The sequence below is a fragment of the Pezoporus wallicus genome, unplaced genomic scaffold, assembly GCF_028554395.1.
Source record: "Pezoporus wallicus isolate ANWC-B61680 ecotype Strahan unplaced genomic scaffold, APGP_CSIRO_Pwel_v1 contig_5418, whole genome shotgun sequence".
NCBI classification, from domain to species: domain Eukaryota; kingdom Metazoa; phylum Chordata; class Aves; order Psittaciformes; family Psittacidae; genus Pezoporus; species Pezoporus wallicus.
The window spans coordinates 4,526,755-4,551,490 of NW_026640709.1; the positions used below are offsets into that span (position 1 = coordinate 4,526,755).

General features: G+C 40.8%; 1 long non-coding RNA gene across 2 annotated transcripts in view; it reads left to right on the forward strand.

Annotated features, from left to right (window-relative positions):
- LOC130605059 (uncharacterized) overlaps positions 1-24,736 on the forward strand; it is a 38,885-nt gene continuing 14,149 nt past the window's right edge. Inside the window, exons 1-2 of one of the 2 annotated variants that reach the window (XR_008973603.1) lie at positions 1-690; positions 2,600-2,760. This is a non-coding gene — a long non-coding RNA (uncharacterized LOC130605059). Of the gene's footprint in view, positions 691-2,599; positions 2,761-16,164; positions 16,456-24,736 lie in introns of those variants that run through there. The other variant, XR_008973602.1, reaches the window with a different exon arrangement.

Below are 24,736 nucleotides of genomic sequence, written 5' to 3' on the forward strand. Positions count from 1 at the left end.
GGAGATCTGTCTAGCTGGAGCGAGACAGTAGCTGCTCGAATTTATTTTCTTTTTAAAAATGTGCGTGTGCGGGAACGAGTGGGGGTGGACAAGAGTATTTATCAGAATACAAGGAGATACCTTTCTTGAAACAAAGGCAAGGGGAGTCATCTCAGTTGCAAACGCATCGGGCAAAGACCAAATAATATTTATAGGAAGGCATTCAGAAATACAGTGTGCTTAAATAACAACACAAATGCTTCCTACAGTTGCTACAGCGCAGCCTAATAAAAAATTAGCCTTACTGTCAGTCTTGTCAACATCTTAAGTAAATTATCATAGCGATGGTCTTTGAAGAAGAGAACCCGCACCCCTTGCTAAAACACCTCCTATCATTAATCTTAACCCACTTGAAGATTATGATGGAAGGAATGGGATCAGTAACCATTATAATCTCAAATTGCTGTTAAAAACTCCGCTGTTTATTTTTCAACCAAAGCGAATGTAGCTGGGAAGCGCAGAGCGGGAGAACAGGCAAACCCGAGAAAGGCAGAACAATCGAGGAGAATCCTGTTGCAACCTCGATGATAAACACATGGAAAAAGCTGTTACTGCTCTGCGGATTGCTGGAATTTGTGTAGACGTTAGGAAAACAAACAAAGCGATGGCTCCGCACCAGTTTTGTAAATGCATCGGTACACTCGAGGAAAGGTAACTTCTTCAAATTAATTGTATTTTCTCGGGTATTCGGTATTTACCTTTACCTACATCGGTCATTTTGTAAAGATCAAGACTATTAAAAAAGTACTTGCACCTTTCATGCTCGTATCTGCAAATAAATTCATTTTGATCTTTACTGCTCGTACTTGGGTCTGTATTGCCTCTTTTTCTAGGATCGTCAGAATAAAGTCTGTAGTATAATTTTATGAGGACCCGACATGCTCGAAGTGAAACCTTTTCAGGAGCGACCTGTGATTTTTATTGTAGCCTCTCCTGTTAGAGTATGACCCCCGTTGGAAATGCATTTTTACAGCTGAAAAATAAATTTATTATTTTTTTCTTCCCCCCTCCTTGTAAACTGCTTCTAGGGCTTGGCAGAGAAGGGAGGATCTGCTGGCTCAGGGACACCCAACCTGAAATGTTATCAATGTGTCTTTACACCTTCCATGAATCCACAAATCGATGGGAGCTGGGCACGTGCCTGAATGCAGTCAAACTCAGCAGGTTTTTGGAGTTAGTCATTCAAAGCGTAGAAGTTTACACGAAGCCTTTCCCCAGCACGATGCACCCCGGCCGGTCCTCCTCTCGCTCCCCTCCCTCAAAGTCAAAACCAAGGGTGCCGTGCAGGCAGGGCGATGCAAACCGAAACGACCCAAAGGGCTGTTTTAGCCGGGCAGAGCTGCTCTCCCCGCCGCTCCCGCGGGGACACTCTCAGGCAGCGGGGCACCGGCGGCATAGCCGGGAGGGCTGTTCTGCCCCTCCGCCTGGGGCGGGGAGGGGGGGGAACCGGGGCGGGTGATGCGCGGGGCGCTGCGGTTGGGGCGGAGGGAGCGGGAGCCGAAGCTCCCCCGCCGCGGCCCCGCAGTGACCCCAGCCAGGGGCTGCGGAGAGGTGAGAGGTGACGCTGGGAGCCAGTGCAGACCTGGCCCTTTTAAAGCCACAGTTAATCAGTCCTTTACTAAATTAAAATGTAGGAACCAGAGGGGAAGCAATTTCGTTGTAAAGAATTACCGTGCGCGCCCCCAGAACGAAAGGGTATTGCAGTGAGGACGGAGCGCTCTGCAGCGGGGAGAGCTATCACCCAGGAGCACTCCGGATAAAATGAACTAAAAAATTATGCGAGCGTTGTGAGGACCCGACAGACCCGCGCGCGCGGGGGATTAGGCACTGCGCGCACACACCAAGGATAAAACAAATACAGTAAATGAGGGACCGAGTTGCTGAAAAACTTCAGCCTCGTAAAGGACTCAACGGGGAGGTGGCTGTGGGAAGCGGGGGCTGCTTGGTGGGACTGCCCACCTGGCTGAGGACCCGAAACTCCACTGCAGCAGGGGAAAGGATTAGAGTGGGGAAAGGTGATAAATTTCCCCGACAATTCATTTGTCTTAGATTTCAAGTTAGTCTTTAATCTCCGCAAGAAACAGGGAGCTGGCTGTGGAATAGGGGTGTGCGTACGTGTGTGCATGTGCACCATGCGCATACACTACGTACGCGCGTGTCTGTGTGATGTAAAAAGTGTGTTTAAGACGGGCACATGTACTGGCCCACGGGCAGTGGAAAATGGTGACAGTTCCATTTTTCCTCTTTAATTGGGAAATATTCCTTGATTGTCTTGGCACCCATTACTTTTTAATAACTCCATTGGATCGGGAGAAGAATAAATGTCTGCTGCAAGTAATCTGCTATAAAGCAATTATTTTACTAGGTTAACGTGCAATTACAAGTGCAATACAGTAACGGCCATGAATGAGGCAAAGGTGGAGGGGAAAGATTGCTGGAAGAATGGTAATACTTGTCAGCACACATACTTCACTGGGTCGTGGTAACAAATATCAAGCTTGGGTGACATCCTCGGTTACAGCTAGATTACAAAGAAACTTTCCCTTTTCGTGTGTTTCAGGCAGCAGAACACTGGTGTTAGGAGTCTGTGAGCCAGTTCCCTGCATGCTGACATAATTAATTCAGGTGCGGAGATCGCAGGTCTGAGGGAGGAGGGAATGACTGATTCCGCCAGAAAATGCTTCCCGGCGGCAGCCTAAGAGCAGCCGCCACCCAAGGCAGGTAAGCTGCTGCCTAGAACTGTTTGTAACGGAACAAAAGACGGAGCAAATATCTGACGTCAGGGAGCAGCATCCCCGGCGGGGGGCGGTGGTGTGTGCCTGCAGGCTGACCGCCCCTGCCTGGCTGCGGGGCTCGGCGCTCGCCAGCAGCGCCCAGCCCGCGGTATCTCTGACCCCCGCTCCCGGTGGAAGGCGGCGGCGTCCCCGTGGAGCGGGCGGTGACCTGGGAAGGGCTGAGGCTTCGGGGATGGTGGAGAGGTGACAAAGAGCAGGTACGGCTCTTGCTGCAGCTGCTCTGCCACTCCTGGTCTTACAACCAGGAGGTTGCCTTGTGTCCGAGGGGAGCTCGCTGTGTTTACCCTCAAGGCACCCAAGGGCTTCAGGATCTCGGCCAGCTGGCATTGCTCCCGCTGTCTGGGCGCGGCGGCCGTGCGGGACCAGCAAGCGCGTGGGCTCGATGTGAAACCCCAAGTAGCCTCGCTGCGGACCAAACTTCTGCTCTGATGCGACCGTGAATAACCGCGAGTTTAGAAACGCCGCTAAGCGCAGCGGTCGGTCGGTCGGAGCACTGGCTGGCTGTACCGCCGGAGGTGCTGACAGGGGCTGAGGCGGCCGGCGCCGCTCCCGCTACCCTGCTCTGCACTCGGCGGGGGGCGGTGCTCGGGCCTCCGTTGCCGGCAGGGAAAACTCTGGCCCTCGCCTGTCTCTTATGACCGCCAACTTTAGAAATCCGCTAGCGGGCCACCTTTTCCCTCGGTTTGAAACTCTCACACTTCGTCTTTCCCTCCTTCCCTTCTCCCTCCCTCTTTCCCCCCTCTGCCCCCTCCTTCCCCCCCCCCGCGGCCTTCTCCGAAGCGGCGGCGGCCCCGGGCGGCATGGCTGGGGATGTCCCGCGGCTGGGTCTGCTCCCTTCTGCTCTTCCCGACAAGGGCGCCCTCAGCAGGGCAGGGCGGGGAAGGAGGCGGATGAAAGAAGAGGTGGGGGGCGATAGCCGAGGAGAGGGGCAATTGCAGGGTCGCTGTGAGCAGCAGGTACCGCTGTAAACTCCCGTGCTACCTATCGGCTCCGCCGTCCCCTGCTCACCGCCTCGCCTCTCGCCAGGGCCAACACGGAGCTGAGATCCATTTGGGAGATTTAGTTAAAATAAATAAACCTGCGAGGATTCACTAGCGAGCGATGCATCATCGACCCGGAGGTTTATTAAGAGACTCGTTACAGCCGTGGCTTCATCTCCTGCTCCGCCGGGATGGGCGGCAGCACCGGTCCCTCACTCCAGCCGCGCTCTTCTCCCCCCGGCCCCACCGAGCCCACGGGGAAAGTAGAAGCGGCTCACCCAACGGTTGCTGCACAGCACTGTTACTCATTTCCCTGTATGTCTGGGGGAGGGAGAGGAGGGTCGGGAGACATTGTTGTCAGTGGCGATTGTTAACCCAAATAATAATAATAAAGAAAAATCGTTACAGCTGGGTGCTGGCTGAATATGGCAGTTACTATTATTGCCAATCACGATTAGAAATAATTATCCTGAAAGCACGTAGGGTTCAGCTGCCAAGGTGTTTTGAATAATCGCTTCAAAATGAACAGCAAAATACTAGGTTCACACACAGGGACCACCGTAAACTTTCAGTTGCAGCAGTCTGTATAGGTGACCTTACCATGGGTTTATTTGTGAGGCTTCAGTCTGTCATCGATCACAGGCCCAGGGCTGTTTTGCTCCCACAGCATCCTGCCCAGTAGCCCTGCCGGTGTACCCATCCCGCTCACTTTCACTGAGTTCCCTGAATGTACCGAGTGGCCAGGCACCTTCTCGAGGCAGTGCTGCCCTGCACTAGGGTCCCTCCATCTCAAACAAAACCAAAGCAAGAAGATTACAAGGGATAACGTGGTCCCAGACTGAAACTCCACTTGCTCTATTTATGTTGTGCAACTGTACACATGCCCTTTCATTTCAGCAGTTTGAAGTGATGTTTAACTGGGAGGAGGTCACAAGTGACTGGCAAGTTCAGCCTACTTAGCTCAATTATCCAAGTTTCATTTCCAAATTGTGATCAGTTTGACCTTCCTGCCTCCCTCCAAATTATCTTAGAGGAGAAAAAAAAAAAAAAAAGTCAAATGAAAGCAGACAATTTAAGCCAAATCCTGTATACCATTATTTATATGGAAAATCATTTTTGTGATATACACTCCCCTTAATGTTTATGGGATGCCAGACCTTTCCAAGCAGATTTACAAACCTAGCCATCAAATTATCTCAAAGGCAGGCCTATTAGGGACAAAAATAATTACGAACTTTCAGAAGCTGTGGAAAAAAAAAGTTTCTGAATGTTGTCTCTTTAAATTTTACTTAAGTTTGTTTTTAATTTAAGCCTGGAGGCACAGTAGAGAGATATGCAGAGTCTAATAAGGAGTTTGGAAAATAATGCGCTGTAATCCAGTGCCAAGCTATTTCTCCATAAAATATGGATAAGAAATCAATTCATAAGCACAAATATCTACTAGGATGGAGTTTTAACATAACATTTCACAAGAACATTTTTATATGCATTAATAAGGAGATAACAAAAGTGCTTCAAATCAAGCTCTATACAGTCACATCTGGAAATGCTCTTTTCCATCTAATTTTCTTTTTTTTTTTCTCAAAAATATGTTAAAAACTAGTCTGTCCTCTTGTATATTAACTGTTACCATCAGCTTTTAATCAGCAACATGTATAGTTAGATTTACAGAATCCATTCCATGTTGCCCCTTTTAGAGAACAGTAAAATGAAGATAGTATCTTTATTCATTTGTAGACTCTGATGCTAAAACCAACCACCACCCCCCCCAATAACATATACATTTCTTTATGCATATAGACAGGCATGTAGCTACATAGACACAACACACTTATACATGGAAACAAGTCATAACCATGTGTTGGAAAACATAATAAAAAGTATCTGTGCATTTCACCAGAGCCTAAGTCAGACATCATCAGATAAGAAGTCTTATCTGAGGTCTGGGGAAAGCTAGTTTAAAATCAGACTTGGCTAATTTATGAAGGTGTTAGAACTATAGCAAGCTTTGCTGTATGATGCTTGATCCCCACAGGTTTTAAAGGAAGCTCTTTAGGCTTTTCAGTCAAATAAATCATTATCACTGAGAAATGAAGGTTTAATAAACTCCCCACAGGTTGCAAAGGATTGATAATAGGTTTGGTTTTTTTTTTTTTGCTAATGTATAATTGAATGGAATTATATTCTGAGACAAAGATAAAATAAGTCTCTGAGACCTGATACTACCCTTTTTTTCTTTCTCTCTCTCTTTTCCTTTTTTAATAAATACTATATTTTTTCTTTGAGTAGAAAGGCAAGTAAAGTATTTTCCAAACATAAACAGCAAAGATTATTTAGAAGAAAAACCATAAGTGCTTTTTTAAATACTCTGGAGTTTTCTGAACAACTCTGAAGTACTCACATTCTTATTACAACTATTTTCTTTTTACTGTTGTAAGTGGATATTCAAGCTAAATTGATGCTTTATGTATATCCTGTCTCAATTTGTAATACACTACTCTTTGTAAGGAGATAATTTGAAAAAAAAATACAAAAAAGAAGAAGTGATACCACTGACAACAATTTACTTAAATTCACAAACCTTGAAATTGATGCATCTACTATCAATCATAGTCAGAAGCCACAGTAAAACACATCCAACATTTGTATATCAAAACTGGGACTAAAAAAACTCTGTTTTGTTCAATTTATATGTCCTTCAACATGTTGTCATTTTATACGCTGATATTAGAGGGATTTCTACCATGGGTTAGTTTTCTTCTGTCGAACCTATGCAAGACAGTAACCTTGCAAAATTAAAGTGCGTGCCATTATACTGCACAGATGTTTGTTCTCACTCAGTTACTGACAATGAAATACTTATTAAATAATAATAAGGAGATATTGACTTCTCTGTTCTGTCAATATGAAGATCTGTTGATCTGTGAGGTTAATATTGATGAGGCAGAGTGAGGTAAACGTTTTATCAGAACGGCAAATAAATCCCAATACTGGCATAAAAAAAATAACACACCCAACTTTGTACATACACAGGAACTAATCCCATTTGTATTTATTGGGTGTATGAGCAGCAGTTCAACCTATCAGCATGCACAAGCTAATGCTGAAGAAAATCCTTGACACTACTTTCAGGAAACATATTCCAAAAAACGTCTATCATAGGTATTTAAAACTAAGTCTAAATGATGCCAAGCACTTAGGGCCTTTAGTTGTGCAGCTTGTTCTGTTGTGAGCGGCACATTTCCTTTAAGTATTACTGGAAGGCTCTACATACAACCTCATTCTTCATATTAAGGGGATTTCTGTTTGCGCTGGAGTTTGTTTCTTTTTTTTTAATAGGATGAGCTCTGTCAAAATATTATTTTTTTTTGTTGTCTCATCAAAACATCACTGAAAGTTCCCTCTCTTTACCCTCTGCCACAGAACACAATAGGGTACACACTTTGAACAATACAAAGAGCCATTTAACTTGATGGGTCTGGCAGAAGAAGCTACTTCCTTGTTCATTATTATCTTTAGATTTTACTTCATTCTGATTAAGGGAAGCTCAGAGCTACCCTTTTTAGAATATTTCATCAGTCAGGTAGGTCTCATACTCCGACAGCATTATTTCAATAGGTTATTTTTAAGGTATGGTACTTACACATATAAGCAAACTGTAACTTGCTTTTGGGCTTTTGAATAGAAATCAAAAAGATGTGTGCTCACATGGAAGTCAGTAGGAGGCCGTATGTTTTCGGGTACAAGCACCAAAAGATGCACTTGACAATTTTTCCCTTTAGATTATTAAAGTCCTTGATCCTGGGATTAGATTTTCAGTGGCAAAACACAAGTGCAAAGCAGCCCTCCTCCTACTATGACTGTTGACAAAGGAAGAGCTCCATCACACAGAGCTTACTGTAAGGCAGTGACCTAAAAATCAAAACATTACTTCAACTGCCCTTGCCAGAGATTGCAGCCCTGTTTCTAGGGCAGAAGAGCCCTTTTTCACAACCTCCTCCCTCTTGACTCCCTGTAGCAGAACTGTTGAGCCTCAGCAATGAAAGGTGGGTGAGCACTCAACACTTTCTCTGCGTTACTGTGACATTTTGTTGGTAGGACTGTGCAGGAAAAATCATGTTATTGCTATTTGTGCTGCTCCTGTTCTGAAGGTGCAAGGCTGGCCATCTGCTGTTCCTTCCGGGGATTATGTAGGGGTCTAATACCTTTTTTGTTGTTGTTTGTAAAATGTGATGACTTTTGTCTGAGAACGGTAAAAAAATAATTGTTTTTTTGACCTCATGCTTTCTTGTCCTTCTCACATCCTTCTTCCCAGTGCATGTTCAGAAGAATATTGTTTCAGTTATTTTTTGCATCTCAGGCCATGATGCTGTTTGAAGACTCCTGTCTCTGCAAATTTCTGCATTCACCTAAATCCCTGTTAAACGCAATGGATACTTGTGTGCTTGTGTTCTACCATGCCTGGTCTTTTGGTCAGTTTTTAGGCATTTTTATCCTTCTGTATCTTGAGAAACTTTCTCCTACAGTTATCAAAGTATTTCCCAGTTTCTGTGTAATGATAGTCAGATGGCAATATATCTGGGAGAAATGTTTTGGTTCCTTAGTCTTCAAGCATTTGGTTGGATGTTCTTAAAAAAATTCCTTCGAACACACATGTCAGGTAATCCTGGTAATAAAATCACAAGAAAGAGACACTTTTCAAACTTTTTAACTCATGCTGAGATTTCCTCAAAGATTGCCAACATTAGAAAAAAACCCAAACAAACCTCAAACCAGACTAAACCATTTAGGCAATTTAGAGGCACAGATTTTGGTGACCTCAGGATTCTGGAGCAGAGCTGTACCTATAGAGATATAACAACTAGAGTAGGGTCTTGTGTTCCAAAACGTCTTTTAGTTGTATTTATCTGAAACAACATTCGATCCTCAGCTTTTGGGTATGCAAAGGGATCCAGTAGGTAAATGAATCTTACAGTAATAATTGTACTTGAGAAATGTTATTGTATGACACTATTTCAGTATATGCCTTTGTAAGTGCAAGCTGTATTCTTTGTGAAGTTCACCTTAACATGCTGAGCTCATTCTTCACTGCAGTTTCAAGGCTGGAGATTCTGTGCCTGTGTTTCTTACAAGGCAATAAAAATACTGATGGAACAATTGTTCTGCTAGTGAGTTAAACTGAGTGGGAGAAAAAAATCAGTAATGACTAGGGGCTCCCATGTCTAGTTGTACGACTCACAAAATAGATTGCAAGGGAAGGAATAGGCAGCAAACTGTGTAAACCGAGCACAGATAATTCCCATGCTGTGAAAAACCTTCTGCTTTAGGAACACTAGCAATGGAAAGGTTACAAGAAAGGGGGTAATAAAAATATTAAAAGAAACAAAATAGAAATAGGTTTCTTTGCAAGCTGAGAATCCACTTTCTAATATGGTGGCCTTATATACAAGTACATTTGTCTTCCAGATCTTCTGCTGTTGATTAGAATTCTGATGCCACTGGAGGGGTTACAATTTTGTTGAGTTTCTGGATCTCAATTGTGCTGTCAAGGGGTCATTCTTTCTGGTAATAAGGTAGCTAGTGGCCCCTGGGAGAGAAGGAAAACAATTGACTCTTGAAAGCAGAAACATATACTGAAGTCTAGAGTAGATTTCTGGCAGTGGACCAGGTCTTTTCTCATAGCATTTGTCATTGTAGCAATGAAAAAATTGTGGGAGTTCTACAGGCAGCCAAAAAAAGGAAAACAGCACAACAACAACAACAAAAAAGAGCTAGATGTAATTTATTTTGGAATTATATATAAGAGCAGGTTGTTTTTTGTTTGTTACACTGTTGGTTCACTTGTTAAAGATGTGGATCCCATTAGATAGAAATATGTTACTTATTTTAAAGCAAATGATTATCAAATGACTACACTTCAAAATTTTTTATTTTTTTTTTGCTTTAATTTGAAGTGAAGTCATTTGAGTTTTGAAACATATGCCTTTGCTAAATGCAGAATATTTTGTTGCCAAAACCAGACAACTTCATTTTAAGTCCACTGCTTGCAAGCACTCTTGATCCTGGATGTCAATGACAATATGAGGCTCGGTAATAAGTCTTTACAGAGGTCAGTAGTAAAGTTTCGCTTATTACCACTGGGCTTTTTTATTATTATCATTCCATCAGGTCAAAATGGTCTCACCGTATAATCATACTCAACCAGAACAAATTCAATATTGCATTTCATTGGCTTTGGAAGTATTAATACACTGTACAACTGGATAAAACTCACTTCTTAAAAATAATTATCCTGTGATCTCCATGTAAAGATCTTTCTGAAAACTGGCTTTGTTATTTTGCAGACTATATAACCAAGCTGTTTTCCTTTGTTGTAGCATAAAGCATACGTAAACTGTGCACACATGCATGTGTATGCATACCACTTCACAAACACATCACCAGCAGTATATGTAATTTGAAATATGATTTATATTATACTTACAAGACTTTAAAATGGATTTCAAACTTATTGTGATTCCCAGCATTGCAGCTGATACACATGGATTCATTCCATCATTTAACTGAAGTACCCAAGATGGACCACAGCAGCCTGACGCTTCCTCTGTTGTCAGTGGAGAAAGGCAGGCACACCAGAGCCACACTTCTCTGAAGGTACTTGCCTTTCTTCACTGCCTATAGAGAAAGTCTGGAGCAAATCTACTCCTAATTTAGAATCCATGTCTGAAGGGGATTGCAAGGAATCCTTGCTAAAATGTGTGAAGTGCTGTATCTTCTGCTGTCACCTGTAGATTCTGGCCTGAATAAGATCTTTCAGTTTAGGATCTAAAATACCTCATATAGATAATAGTGTGTGAAGTCTTACACAGAAGAAAACCCAATGAAACATGGATCTTTTTCATTTTTGGTTCTCTAAGTCAGACATGTAGTCTGTACTGATCGTCTTCTTTAACTCCATAGGCCACTCATTTAACTCATTTGTCTTAGAATTAGAAGAAATATGCTGAGGAGGAGGATCCTGAGACAAAAGTATGGTAGGTAAGATATGTCAGGTGGGGGCGCATTCATTACAGAACAAATTTAAATGCCTAAATTAGGAAAAGTGACCTTTGGATTAGGATTGTAGGTGCTTAGTATACCTCTTTGCTAAGAGATTTGTGTGACAACATGCAGAGAAAGAGGCATTTGCAGATTTAACATAAAAAAAAAAATTCTACTGTTGCATAGTAAAATCCTGACAACCCCTACCTTATTGTATTAGGTAAAAAGGGAAGAGCAAAGAACGTCTTGAAGAAGCCCTAATCTCATACCACATAGAATACTGTGCAACAGACTGTGGAAGAGAGAAAGGTGTTATTCCTTAAGTAGTATTAGGGAGGCTGGCTATAAAAATCACTTTTCATCATGCCCTTATCTGGGCACAGGGAAATTAATAACAGAAATTTTCACTACAACTTCTCCTTCTCTCCTTCTCTGCTCCCCTTCCTTAGGAAACAGCAGTAGTTTTGTGTATACATTTCAGTATCCAAAAGCGTGTCAGATTTTTCTGGTTTATCTCTTTCTCAGCACAGCTCATGGAAACTCATTTTCATACAACTATGTTGTCTCATGTTATATGCCATCATAAAAACCAATTTGAAAAAGCTGTAATGTGGTTAAAGTAAGTAATCTTCATTCATTCTGAAGACCTTTTTCCTGCTAGTTTTTAAAGACTAATTGCAATGTCTGATGTTGCACTTCTTGTCAGGCTGAACTTCTGTCCCAGGCAGATTCTTTTAACTGGACTTTGTACAGATTTATAATTATATTCATAATTTGGGATCCTAGAATGCACCATTTGCTTAAAGAATAGGAATTTGACTTTCAGATCTTTTAATTTAGAGCATCTGTTGTTGAAGGAGCTGGAAGTTTATTTACTCACTAAGTAAAAATTCTCAACAGGTAATGTTAATAACAGTATCTTGCTGTTCAGAATAACAAAGTACCAGAAAACAAAAATCAAATGCTAAGGTTAGCCACAAGATAAACTAACCAGTGACATGCTCTATTGTGAGCTGAAGCTCTGTCAGATTGTCAGGAGGAATTAGTTCTTAAGCAACCTATTTATAGGAACATAAGACTGGAAGGCACCACCAGGGTCACAGAGTCATTGTAATAGAAGAGAATTTGTTAAATAACATTTCTCCATGATCCTATGAAAATTTTCCCCCTAGCTTCTCTGAAGCTCCCTGCTGGCCCTTTTTTATTTGTAAAGCTGGAATTCAGCATTCTGTGACCATAGGATCAAGATTTACTGACCAGACATTGAAGCAATTTAATACCTCTAGGTGCATTGGTTCACCCTGACCTACATTCTACTTGTTTGTGACTGACAGAGCAAAGAAAGGTGAATACTCATTCGTCCTTTCTGAAAATCAAGAAACATATCAGAAAGAATAAAAATCTTTTCTGGATGTTGCAGCTAACCAAGAAATCCTTTGCGGCAGGATAAATACAACTACAGCACAGGTACACATTTGAGAACTGAGAGCAAGGGCTGCTCTGTTGCCCTTATCTCCTATAATGGGTCTTTCAAGACTTTCAAGCAGCTGGTGTCCAGATAATTTAAAGATTCACAGGCAGAATTGCATACAGAAGTGATGAGGAGTCTATTGCAAAGGCCTGAGCAGCTGCGGTCTGTGGTGATTCATTCTTCTCACAAGGCAGGCAGCTGTTTTCAGCAGAATCTGCAGCTTTTGGGTAGCCTTACGGGGCTGCTATCCTTCCTCCTGAGAAGTTATTAAAGTCAGTGGAATTACATACAGGGTGAACTTGGCTCTTTAGGTGTGGGAGAAATCATTTCCAGTACTGACATATGGATATTAGCACTTCTTTATGCAAGGCTTACAGACAGGCTTTAGAAATGTTTACAAGGTGGGAAGGACAATGAAAGAACATGTAAAATCATTTCACCCTGATTCATCTTTGGAAGGAACTTTGTATGCAGATCACTCTCCAGTTGGCTGTGTCTGCCAGAACCCTTTCTTCCAGTCCTGAACCTCATAGCCCTCCTACACCAAGGAATTTGGGCTCTGTCCAACAGAGGGCTGGAAAGAATGTACACATTTCCCTCTACACTTACACATGCTTCTCATCTTGGGGACTAAAGATAACTCTGCTGAAAAGTGCATGTGAACCAAGTAAGAAGTTCTGAAGAACTGGTATGAAGCAGGGCTCCACCAAATCGTCCCATCATTCATACATGCTGCTGGCATTGCCCTGAGTCCAGGAACCAAAGCCCTCCTTTCTTTCCTGGCAGCCAAAGGATGGTAACTGTACCCCACGTGCAGAGGATCTTTAAGGATACCAAGTAATTTGTTCTCATCAGTCACTGTGCCTCTAGCCAGGGAGATAATACATCTCCCGAGTCTTTTAATCTAAATTAAAAGAATAAACTGAACCATGTGCTGTATTTTTATACCCAGTGGGCCAACTGCCTTTCAAGCTGTGGAATTTGAAGAGCGAGAGCAGAGTTACACAGCTAGTTGAACCAACACCTTTCTTTCATGGATACAACAGCACAAACAATCCATTAATTGGACAATGGTCACTAGAGAAGCTGACCATAACACAATGCTGCTCCCTAGGTACACCTCCTTTAACACCTATTTGCTTCTTTTGCCATGGGTTCTCTTCATTCCAGAAAGCTGCTGTAGTGGTGAGGGGGTGTTACCTAAACTTAGTTTAGCTTTGACATAAAAGTGCAAACAATTTCATTTCACATCACAGCAAAATTTCGCCATATACTCTCAGAATTTTGTCACAATTAGTGTGTGGGGCATAGAAACATCTGGATGTATGGGAATAATTGCAAACTGGTGTTCTGTCCTGCATTCATATTTTTCTGCTGCTACTTGAGTTAATAATTTCTTGCATGCATCTTCAGATACTGATGCTTATATGCATTTTCAGAAGAGAAGGGTAAGTGCTTGGTTTGAATCTTAGAAATTAAATAACAGGATTGAAACCAGCATGAAAGTGTTTAATTTAATTGAACATATGCCTAAATATATCACAGAAACTGTGTAATGATAGGTGGCATTTCTGAAATGGCAGCGAGGAGCTTGTGATCTGAGTGATCACCTGTGAGTTAGAGCTCAAGGTTTTATGTATGTCTTGTTTTGCCACTGACACTTGGATAAACTTGGTTACATCATTAGCCTCTTTTTACTCAAATTGTCCCTTAAATGACACTAATCATTACAGTCTTCACATGGTTCCTTCTTGAAACTTAATTCATTAATGTACACAAAATACAGTGAGACAGACAAAATGTACTAAGTATGTGAGAGGTGTGTGAAAACTGTACACTGGCTGTGGCACCATGGCGATTCTGCAGGGAACTTTTAAGAAAGAAACAAACTCCTATTTTGATCACATGCTATTTTGATTCCAAAGACAATCCCAAGGCCAATTCAGGTAAGAGCAAACCTCAGGTTTATTTACATTTATATACAGTCACTTACATATAGATAAATGCGTAGGAAGTAACAGTGGTCAGTATGATTATGCTAACAATCCCCATTAAGAGAGGAAGATGAGAAGGGACAGAACGGTGTTTGGCAGTACAAAAATGCTCACTCATGACTTCTGTTTCCTTCTGAAACAGTTCATCAGTGTAAAAACTTCACCCTTGCAATTCAGCCAAGGTCATTGAGACACTGTGATGTGCTGAGCAAGATCAACAGTGCTTGAGGCAGCTTTACTTTATAAGTAAAATATGTAAAAATCTAATGTAACTTGCTCCGCTGCCTTTAAGCTGGTAGGACATGGAGGCTAATCTGATAGCTCCTTTTTGTTTTCTTTCTCCCTGCTTCCCTGTGTTCCCTACACTCTTTCCCACTTCTGTCCTAGTGGAGGCCTCTTCATGAAAACAGAAAGTTTTTTGAAGACACTAAAAATTCTGAAGAGGAATTTCATCAATCTAATCTTAATTAAGAATAAGCAAACCTTTGAGATGCATACAGTGTAAATAGCAGCAAAAATGTAATACTCACTTTACACTAACAGCAGCAGAAGTTGGAACCCAGAAGAGGGTTCTTGCAGATGGCAGCGATGGCAACCTAGAATTCCCCCTGAATATACTTACACATTTTCATAGTTAGAACCGCTTGTTCTATCTTGATAGTCTCAAGTTCTAAGGCTCCTTTCTTGGAGATATTGTATATCCACTTTCAAGCAGCGTGTAGGGACTATGGAATTTTGTTCAGCTTGATATGAAGAACCTGTGTGGCATTTCTTATTTTCTGTTGTTGGCTATTTTTTTACCTCCAGATGTTCAGCTGTCTATGAGAGTACTCAAGGAAGCACAGTTATGCTGTATTCCAACACTGAATCAGTTTAATTGAAAAAATAATGTGATATGTACAATAAGGAAATTTGAAATTAACATCCTAGCTATTCACAGTTAAATACGAGGGTTTTCCTTTCTAATAGGATGTAACAGAGTGTTACTAAGTGATTTTAGGTGATTTAAAAAAAAAAAGTGAACTTAATACTCATATGAAGATATTGTAAGAAACCAAGCACATACCATGGAGTACCAGAGAGGACAGCAGGCTGCACTGTCACCCACTGCAGCCTGATTCTAGTAATTTTGTTCTTTCAGCAATGGTGAACCTCCTGATGCTCATGGAAACATGCCCTAGCAAGAGCAACCTGATCCTATGTAGTAACCTGCCATGCCTGATTGATGCTTAGGACTAGCTGGAGTTACATGGCAGTAAAACTTCTTCTGTGCTAAGCAACACCTATGCACATACAGACACAGTGGAAGCTTATTGCAAAGCTCCTAGGACTACTACCACTGCCTTTGTTGTTCTACTTACATAGCACAGAACTATAGCAATAAATACCCAGATAAGACAGATGTAAATTTGATGGATGAAGTACTGTTTTCTCTAACAATCTAGATCAAAACGTTAAATTTTCCTTTGCATTTATCACACACTCTTCTAGCACATATTGGCAATAGGTTCACTCATCCTTCTAAAAGACTGTAAATAGTTGCCAGGTTCACAGCAGCAGGTAGATGCAAGCCTGTGCATTGGTATTATTGAAAGCAGGTCTGCTACCTGCTGCTTCTTAACCTTAAAGATGCAAGCATGGAGAAGAGTCTATTCTTCCTGGTTCAGGATGTTCCTAAGCTGCAGAAAGCTGGAAGGGCCATACTGGAACAAGTTTTATCAGGTGCTTCTCCTATTTTTCCCCAAATATACTCTATTATACACTTAGAGCGAGGCTTGGCTAAATGGCTCTTTGCTCTGGCTGAATAGGGCTTTGCTAAGGGGCTCTGTTTATTCTTAACTATTGCAGCAGCCTTTGGGCCTGAGTCTATAAAATGCTAACAGAGGGCAACCTCACTCCAGTAATATCAGGGCAGGCAATTAACACATGACTGTCTGCAGCTCTCAGCAGATGGCTGATACACATGCAATCTTTAGCTCTGACTGAGAGGGACCTTTCCAAGGAGACCTTATTTCTCCCTACAGCAGCAATAAATAACCTGGAAGTGCAGCTGCCAATTGGCTTTAAAGGTCAACAGAAAATCTCACCCAGGCTTCCTGCTGCCAGGCGGCTGTCAGCTGGCTTTCTGCTCTGAGGTGAGCATGTCCTGCAGGATGCAAAACACCCATCAGCTGTGTTCTGGGTTTTGGCTGGAGCACTCATGTGCTTTGGTGTGAGGCCACTGATTTGCTTGTGCTTGTACAAAGAAATCTCAAGCGGTGTCCCTGCTTCAGCCTTGGCTAAGCTGTTTGGATAAGCTCCTCTAGCAACATGCCAGAGAGGTTGTCTGGGCTCAAGGAAGTCTCTTAACTGCTGGAGTACTTGTGTATGGTATGATACAACATTTGGAGTGTTCACCAGATCAGGTAAAGGCAAGGCAATATTTCTGTGGGGCAAATTAAAAGGCCTTCTCTGTTTCTTACTTGGCTTAAAGCATAAATTTGTGTGCTGAAAATATACTTGTTTTGCTGTTGTTGTGTTCCTTGTATCTTTGAATTAAGATATCCTATTGAAAAGGTTGACTTGCAGCATATTGCTCTATTTCATTAATACCTTCAGCTCTTTCTTTTTCCTAAAGTTTGTAGAAACAGTAAATTAGGAACCAGATTGTGGCTTGTGATTTTCAGTTCTAATAGAGCCTGGTGGGCACTGTACACAGAGCTTTCTTCTGTGGCCATGGTTATTTGGTGACTGCTTCCAGGTTATGATTGTTAATAGACATTCTCAAGTTCACCAATGGTGCTTTGCTTTCTAAAGAACTATTTGTATTCCCAGAATGGCTAACAAATCCTTTTGTTTAAATAAAAACCTAGCACAAGTTTGTCACAAGTCATAAAATCTTATATTTCTATTATTAAGTGCTACATCTAACAGTGTTTCTGGTTTAGCTAACAGAAGATCAGGTTAATCTTTAATATCTGCTGTACTTTTCTTGCAGTATAGTAATATTCTCAAAATAACAATTATAATGTTATTTGACTATTAGAATATGGGAATAGCACGTGAAGAAATCGTAAAAACATTTTTCCTTTCATTTTCTTTCCCAGAAGAGTATTGGAATATTAGAAATGTAGAATTAAAATGTTAAGCTTTAATTGAAATTACACTTGATTTACTTCAGCAGTGTGGTGTGCATTAAACATAGTTCTTTAGAGAGCATTGAATTATATATTTATGAAATTAATAAATGTGTATATCCAGTGCTTGGAGTTACATGGACGATACTTGCTCACTCATTTTGAAAATAGGAGGGAAAGCAAATGGAAAAAAAGTGTTTGAGATGATGGAAGACTTCTAGTCACTCAACCTTGGAATGGACTTGGTATTCTGGCTGGAGATGAAATATGTTCTCACTTCCAGCCCTGGAAGTCTCACTTTTTTTGTGACTTTCTATAATTCTAGTACTTAAAATAAAAATTATTCTTTGAGATCTAGTGAAAGCAAGCTTGTTGGTTTTGGCTACCAGCATCTGTAATATGGTCTCTCTTTCCCATTAACACTGACTTATCCTTCTTCACATTAAATTCTACGCAGTGTTCTCCCTTTGATGCTGTAGTCTATTTTTGTGGAATGCTTTTGAACAGAAGTTTTTCAGTAGATAAGTTTACAGTCCCAAAGAGTACTCACATGCTCTGTTGTATTATTGCATGCATTTAATTTTCAGTTTCCAGCTGCATCCAAATAAAACATCTACACATTTCCCTGGCAAAATCTTCTTGCAGTTCCTGAAGTAGTGCCTGGATTTATCTCTTGCCCTTATTTATTTGGGTCTTTCATAGAGATAGGAAAGCTGTGTTTTCTTCTAAAGTTCCACCAGCTGTGCTTTTTCATGATTTGTGTGGGTTTTTTTTTACTTTTTATTTTTTTTCTCTGTTCTCTGCAAAATGAACTTTACAGAATTATTTTCTTCTAAAGCTGACATATCATCCACTCAGGCAGTTGTCCAGATTGCTTAAATATGGGAGTTTAGTTGTTCCGATGGGTAGAAATTTTATTTTGGGTTCCGTAGTGTGACAGAATAGGTGCTACCTGGATATTATATGGTTTTACTGGGGTAACTTGAGCCTTGGACTGCTCTTGCCTTTCTTAATATGTCTGTAGCCATGAGGTTTCAACAGCATGTGACTCTGGTTGGTCTGCCACATTCATGTGCCTGTCACAAAGCAGCTGAACCAGCTTGCCATCCCAAGGTGAGCTGATCAAAGGTAGTTACAGTAAGCAGGAATTCGTTTTGCATCAGTGTGTCTTTTTGATTGTTAAAGCGCCGAGATAATGCTTAATACTTTTCAAAGTACTACATGCTCAGCACTTATGAAACCTAACCTTTCTAATCTCTGAATTTAGGAAAACAGAACCTGAAGTACATCCTTCTGTGTTACTGTTGAAAATCTGGCCACTGGTTTTAAATTGCCCCTGTGCTTCATTTTTAGGGCTAGTTATAGATTTGCTAAATATAGGCCACTGCAAAAGATTCTGGGAAGTCTCTGATAGTGACTTAATGGGAGGCTTGCATTGAAAAACTAGGTTGCTCAGGTAAGCTTCTCAGATAAGCGGATAGATAGATTGCTTCAGGCAGCCAGGTTTGAAAAGTTTGCCCTACTTCTCTGTTTTGGAAACACCAGCATAGAAATGATCTGTATAAGGTAGATGAAAGCATCACTGCTTCAGAGATGCATACTGTTCAATATGCAAACTGATAGTGTGGTTGTTACAAGGATTTCATTTAAATATCTGATGGTGGCAATGGGACCGTCATTTTCTCAAACAGTGGCCAGGTGCTGCCCTTGATTATTGCTGCTGGTGGGAATAATTGTGTTTAAAGGAGCAAATGAAGAAAGGTGGTCCTGCTTGCCAGACTGACCAGTTGCATATGGGGAAGCATCTTCTAAACCTCTCTTGCTTGCATTTAATTAGGTGATCAAGGAAGTTTGGCTTGTAAGTTGACTATTCTGGAGGCTTTATTGCTGCCTGACTCTCAGGTACTGGCATAGAAATCGCTACCTGGCCACCTGCATTACCTTACCAGAATCTTGTCCCAGTGTTTAACAGCTACCTACTCTAATGCAAAGTAGCAGCCTTGAATAATAAAACACTAAAGCAGTATGATTATACGGGAAATGGTGTTACATGGAAAGGAAAGATGTGTATAATTGTGAACTCCTCTGTAAGAAAGCAAGTAAGATTAGTGACCAGAAAACAGAAAGCTCCCCTTATCATAATTTTTATGATCATAACTAAACTTATTGAAATTGCAGTAAAACGTGCTAAAATCATTTCCCTTTTATTCCATCACCCTCCTCAGTCCCTCTTCCCTGTTGTAATAGTTACTTGCTCTCTCCTCTAGGCTACATGTTTTGTTTTGTTTTTTTTTCTTGAAAATTTTTAATTCAAGATGCATTTAAGAGACTTAGGCCTAAAAATGTCATTAATGGTTCTACTTGTGTGAAAGAAAAAAGATATTTATATAAACTGAGGATGTTGGTGCATCTGCATGCCTCTTTTTGTTACTCAAAAGTTTTTGGTGGGCTAGTGCTTTATAATTAACTTGTTCTGAAAAACTGAGCTGTTTCTGAAATTAAATTTTGGGGAGAATCAGGAGAACTGATTAAAGCCTATCAAGTTTCTGTTGTAGCTTAAATTAAGCCAACTTGATAATTGTGAAGCAAGATGAAAATTAAAGCAGTGACAATGAAACCTTATATTGAGCAGGGATGTTGGGGGAAAAGCCCAAACCTGATCAAATAATGAGAAGTTTGCTCTACACCAAGGAAGAATTACAAAAATTGCCCAGAACTTACAGCAAAGCAACTTTTGTGCAAACCAGGAGTAACATCCTGCATAGACTACTGCCAGGTAACCTGGCAGCCAATTAAACAGACAGTTTGTGTGATTTGAATTTTGGACTCCAATTCTGCTCATTCTTTTAAGACCCCAGGCCCAGGAAAGGAATAAGGAATGAATGCTCCTATGTATATTCTTTCTGCTGGCTTGCTTCTCTTTCTTATTCCACAGCACAGAAATTAATTTATGAGGAAATCGAGGATGTGTTCGTGCAGGAAGACTCATAGAGAAGGGGAGCTAAGAGGGCTACTATTCACCATTACTAACATGGAGGATGCTTATGTGCCACGCAACCTGATATTTCTTGCATCTGCAGAGACGAGGCAGAGTTATACTGCTGAACTACTGAGCTCCCTGGGGACACGTTGTCTGCAGAGATAAATTACTGTTCTAAACAGCAGTAAGAATTAGAATCAGCAGACTGTTGGTATAATGGGAACTCAGAGGGGTTTTTTTTTTTTTAGTCACAAATGGGTGGAAGAAATGAAAAACAAACAAAAAAAATCACAAAATAGGACATTTGCACAAACACAGAAAATGAGCACATGTACATTTTACCCCTTCCTCTCCCTGTATTCCCCGAGTGACTTGTGTGAAGGCATTTCCAGAGCTAGGCTTTGGAGCCTTTTTGGACTCTATTGTACATTAGTCTCTGCACCCATAAAGTGACTCGAGGGTCATTCGGGGATAATTTAGCTTTAAATACAGGGTTGCACTAATATGTCTGTTGGCCCTCACTCATCCATTTGAATTGGCCAAAGTCCAGCTGGAAGAGACGAGAGGAGCTGTTTAAGGGACCCGTTCTTCATGACATTACATTATCATATCTCTTGTCTTGTAATTCCCAAAGAAAAGGCTAGAATGGGATCAGTGTAATGAAGCAGATTTCCTCCAGTGTAGGGAAGTAGATACTGGCTTTACATTAGAATGTTGCGTGCAGGGCAGAGTACAACCCAGACTTTGGCCCAAGGAAAATATAGATTCAAAGAAAATAGTAATTTTCATGAAAGTATTTCATGCTCATTCACACATAACACAGTCAAACTGTTGTGCCAGTTTATGAGTCATTTAGAGGAAACATATACTTCAGTTTAAAGATATGAAGGCGAAAGTAATTTGCTAACTTTTGGATTATTTGCAGGGACAAGATAAGAAATAGTAAATTGTATTTTGACCCATAAATAACTCTAACTTTCAGATGTCTCTTGTACTTCCTGAATCTGTAAAAGAATTTCATTATGGGCAGAGGAATGATTATTTTTTTTGTAATCTGTCTGTAGGATAAACAGGACACCTACTTTTATAAGTATTCACAGTGAGTAAAAAAACCTTTCAGAATGCTTGCCAGATAGTTGCCTTGTGTGGCAGAGCCTCTGCAAAGACCCTAGCTTGAAGGCTTTAGGCTTTTTAAGCATTCATATAGATAAAAATTTGTATATTTGCTTATTATTTAATGAATTGTTTTCATGAAGGCTCAGGATTTGTCTTTTTTCTTTTTTTTTTTCCACTTTTTTTTTTTTTTCAGTCTTAGATTCCAGTGGTTCAGGCATCTGTATGACAGGCTTGTCTGTGCTATACTGCAGAGAAACCTTCCTCTTTGACCTACTGGGTGTTTCTCTTCTGAGGGAGGAAAGGAATTCTTCCCATGTTAAAAGAGTTCAGTCTCCTCCTGTCACTGATTGCCTCTGTTGCTTAGTGGAGCCCAATTATATGCAATGGCTTTTCAAGGGTTCAGCTGTGAAGAAGGCATGTGTGCAAATGATATCAGTGAAATAACAGGATTTGCATACACAGGAGCAGTACACATGCTACTGCTTTGAAGGTTTGCTGTGTAAGGTACACGGTCTTCAGTAGGACATCTGTTGACACTGCCAGTTTTATACTCTTCCTGGATGCCATAGGCAAAAAAAAAAATAATAAAATAGCAGCGCTCTTAGTACAGGAGTAATAATAGCCCTTAACAGAGGAAGAGTAATTACCTTTGTCTGGTTTCTCCCTGCTCTAAAATTTAAGAAACCAGTGACTATGTAGCTGATGCATACATAAGTCCTGTTGCTTTTTTCTGGATCTGAGATTAGTGATGTAAAAGTCCTTTGCTCACAAGCTGAACTTGCTTCTTAATTTTGAAGGAAGTTCATTAACGATGGGTAGATTTCCTGAACACATTTGACAGCATTCAAGCTAGTGGTATTTGTCAAGGACTTTTAAAGTTACAGGAGATTTTAGCTGAGGAGATTACATAGCAGTGGATTCAAATCCAGTCTCTTTCCCCCAGCTCCTGCACAGGGTAACAATGACAGGAGCTGTCTGTGAACCAGAAGGAACAGTTTAAGAGGGGTGGCTGCATTTGGCAATAGAAGCCCCCATTAGCAGCCGGAAGCATTGGTGCTGAAAAGCAATTGCTGGTATCAAGAACTTTCCTTGCTAAGCACTGCAGCTGGTGGCAATAAATAGCATTCTAATAAAGGAGGATGTTCAACCCATGACATAAGCGAATACTGTTTCAACCACAAGAAGTAATTTATGGTGCTGCATATGTCTGAAATGGATTTTTTTCCGATGCATTTTTAAAATAAAAATGCTAAGATTTCAATGGAGGGAAAGATCTGCATTTTAAATCAAAATGAAATTGAAAGATCAATGAAAAGTGTACTGCTTTTCTAAGTACGCAATGATACATAACATCTTAAGGATGTGCACTGTCACAAAGCACAATTACCTTCATTCCTAAAAATGAAAGATGCTGTTTTCTGACTGTGAATGTTCTCTATATTGCATCAAACCTAATAACTTCCCACGTCAGTGATAATCCCCCCTCCCCCCCAATATTTAGACAGAACAATCACCGTCTTCTCTCATAAGAATGCCAAAATGGTCATGCAGAAAGTAGCAAATAACAATATGTTTGGCTCACATAAGCCTAATGATTCCTGGAAAGAAAAAAAAAGCTCCAGCCTCAATGAAGAGCAAAAGAGGGAGGATTAGATAATGAAGTCATTAGGCTCATAGGACTTGTTAACTTACTGAGTCCACTACAGTAAACAAGTTATTAGTTTTGACATAACCAGTGGTTTATTTGAACAGATACTGCTACTCTTTGTTACAGATTCTGTTTATGCCACATGTGATTTCTCTTACATAATTATTGTGCAACACAGCAATGTTACATACTGTGTTATCTCCCACTGGGAAGGGCAGTGTGGATGTGTTACCAGAAGAAACTGCCCTTTGAGTTTATTTCTGCTGGCTGGTTTGGGTGTTTGTTTTGGTTTTTTTTTTTTTTTTTTTTTTCTTTTTGGTGCATGGAAGAGAGGTTTAGTTTTTTTTAGCTGAGCATAGGCCGTTGAGTTAACTGAATGGATAGCTTGTTCTGAAAGGCATTCTATATGGGAGTTTGTTTTGAATCACAAGGGCTGTAGGCACATAAAATGAATAACTGGTTAAGTGTTACTCAAGATCAAAATCCTTTGTACTGGAATGAGAAGCATAGTATACACATTTGAATTTCCTTAAGGAAATACATCCTTTGTGTTATTCTGTGTGTTTATTAATTCCCTAATTTTGCTTTTGGAAGAAACAGGCCTGGCTGTGTAAGAAATGGCTGGTACCCATTTATCAGGGGTACAGCTCTGCACTCAAGCTGATTCTCTCCCCGTGTAGTTGGTTTCTGCTGTCATCTAGGAGTTGAAGCACCAGATTCTCAGCTGGTGCACATCAGCACTGCTATCCTGAAATAAATAAGCGTAATTTCAGTGGAGTGGCTGAAACCTAAGCTCAGACTCATGGGTTTTGTGAACCTTCAGCTCAGTGCTTAAAGGCTTATGATATACACTTCTGTGATACTTTGTTATGGTATAAACAAACACCATGCTTCTGATTTGAATTATAATCTCATTCACCCAGAAAGCAATAGAGTTCTGCTTACTTATCCCAGCTGAGAAGATAGCCCAAAGGCTTTTCATGTTGTATGATAAAGTCATTGGCTGTGATTCCAGCTACCCTTTTCCCCCATATAAACAAGGAGACGACTCAACTACTGCTGGTGCAATTACTTAGATGTGGAGCAGTTGTTCAGAGAGTTTTGGATTCAAGTCAGTGCCATGATGTTTATTCTGTAGTGAATTGATGTGTGTGCTAAGGCTTTAGCCAGTTCAGGAAGAAAGCAAAAGTCTGAATTTAGGTATTGGTATGAAGAGTTGGGCAGAAATTTGATGGAATACCTACAAAAAATGTTGAATTAGATGTTTCCTGTAAACTGTGTGTGCAGCCACAACACTCTGATTCTGAGTCACATTTAAACTTGGGATGGAATACAGCTGCAAAGCCTGGATTTAGATCTGAATTTCCAGAAGTTCAAGTTTACTGTGATCACTGGAGTTTATTTGGTTCTGTGCCTAATTGAAATGCAGAACTTTTAAGGTAACTTCAATCAGATGTTTTTGGGATCCACTGAAATAATAACACAATGAAAGCTGAAATGAAACATATCTGGTATTGTGTAGGGATTTTATTAGTATTCCAGTTTAAGGTTAAAAT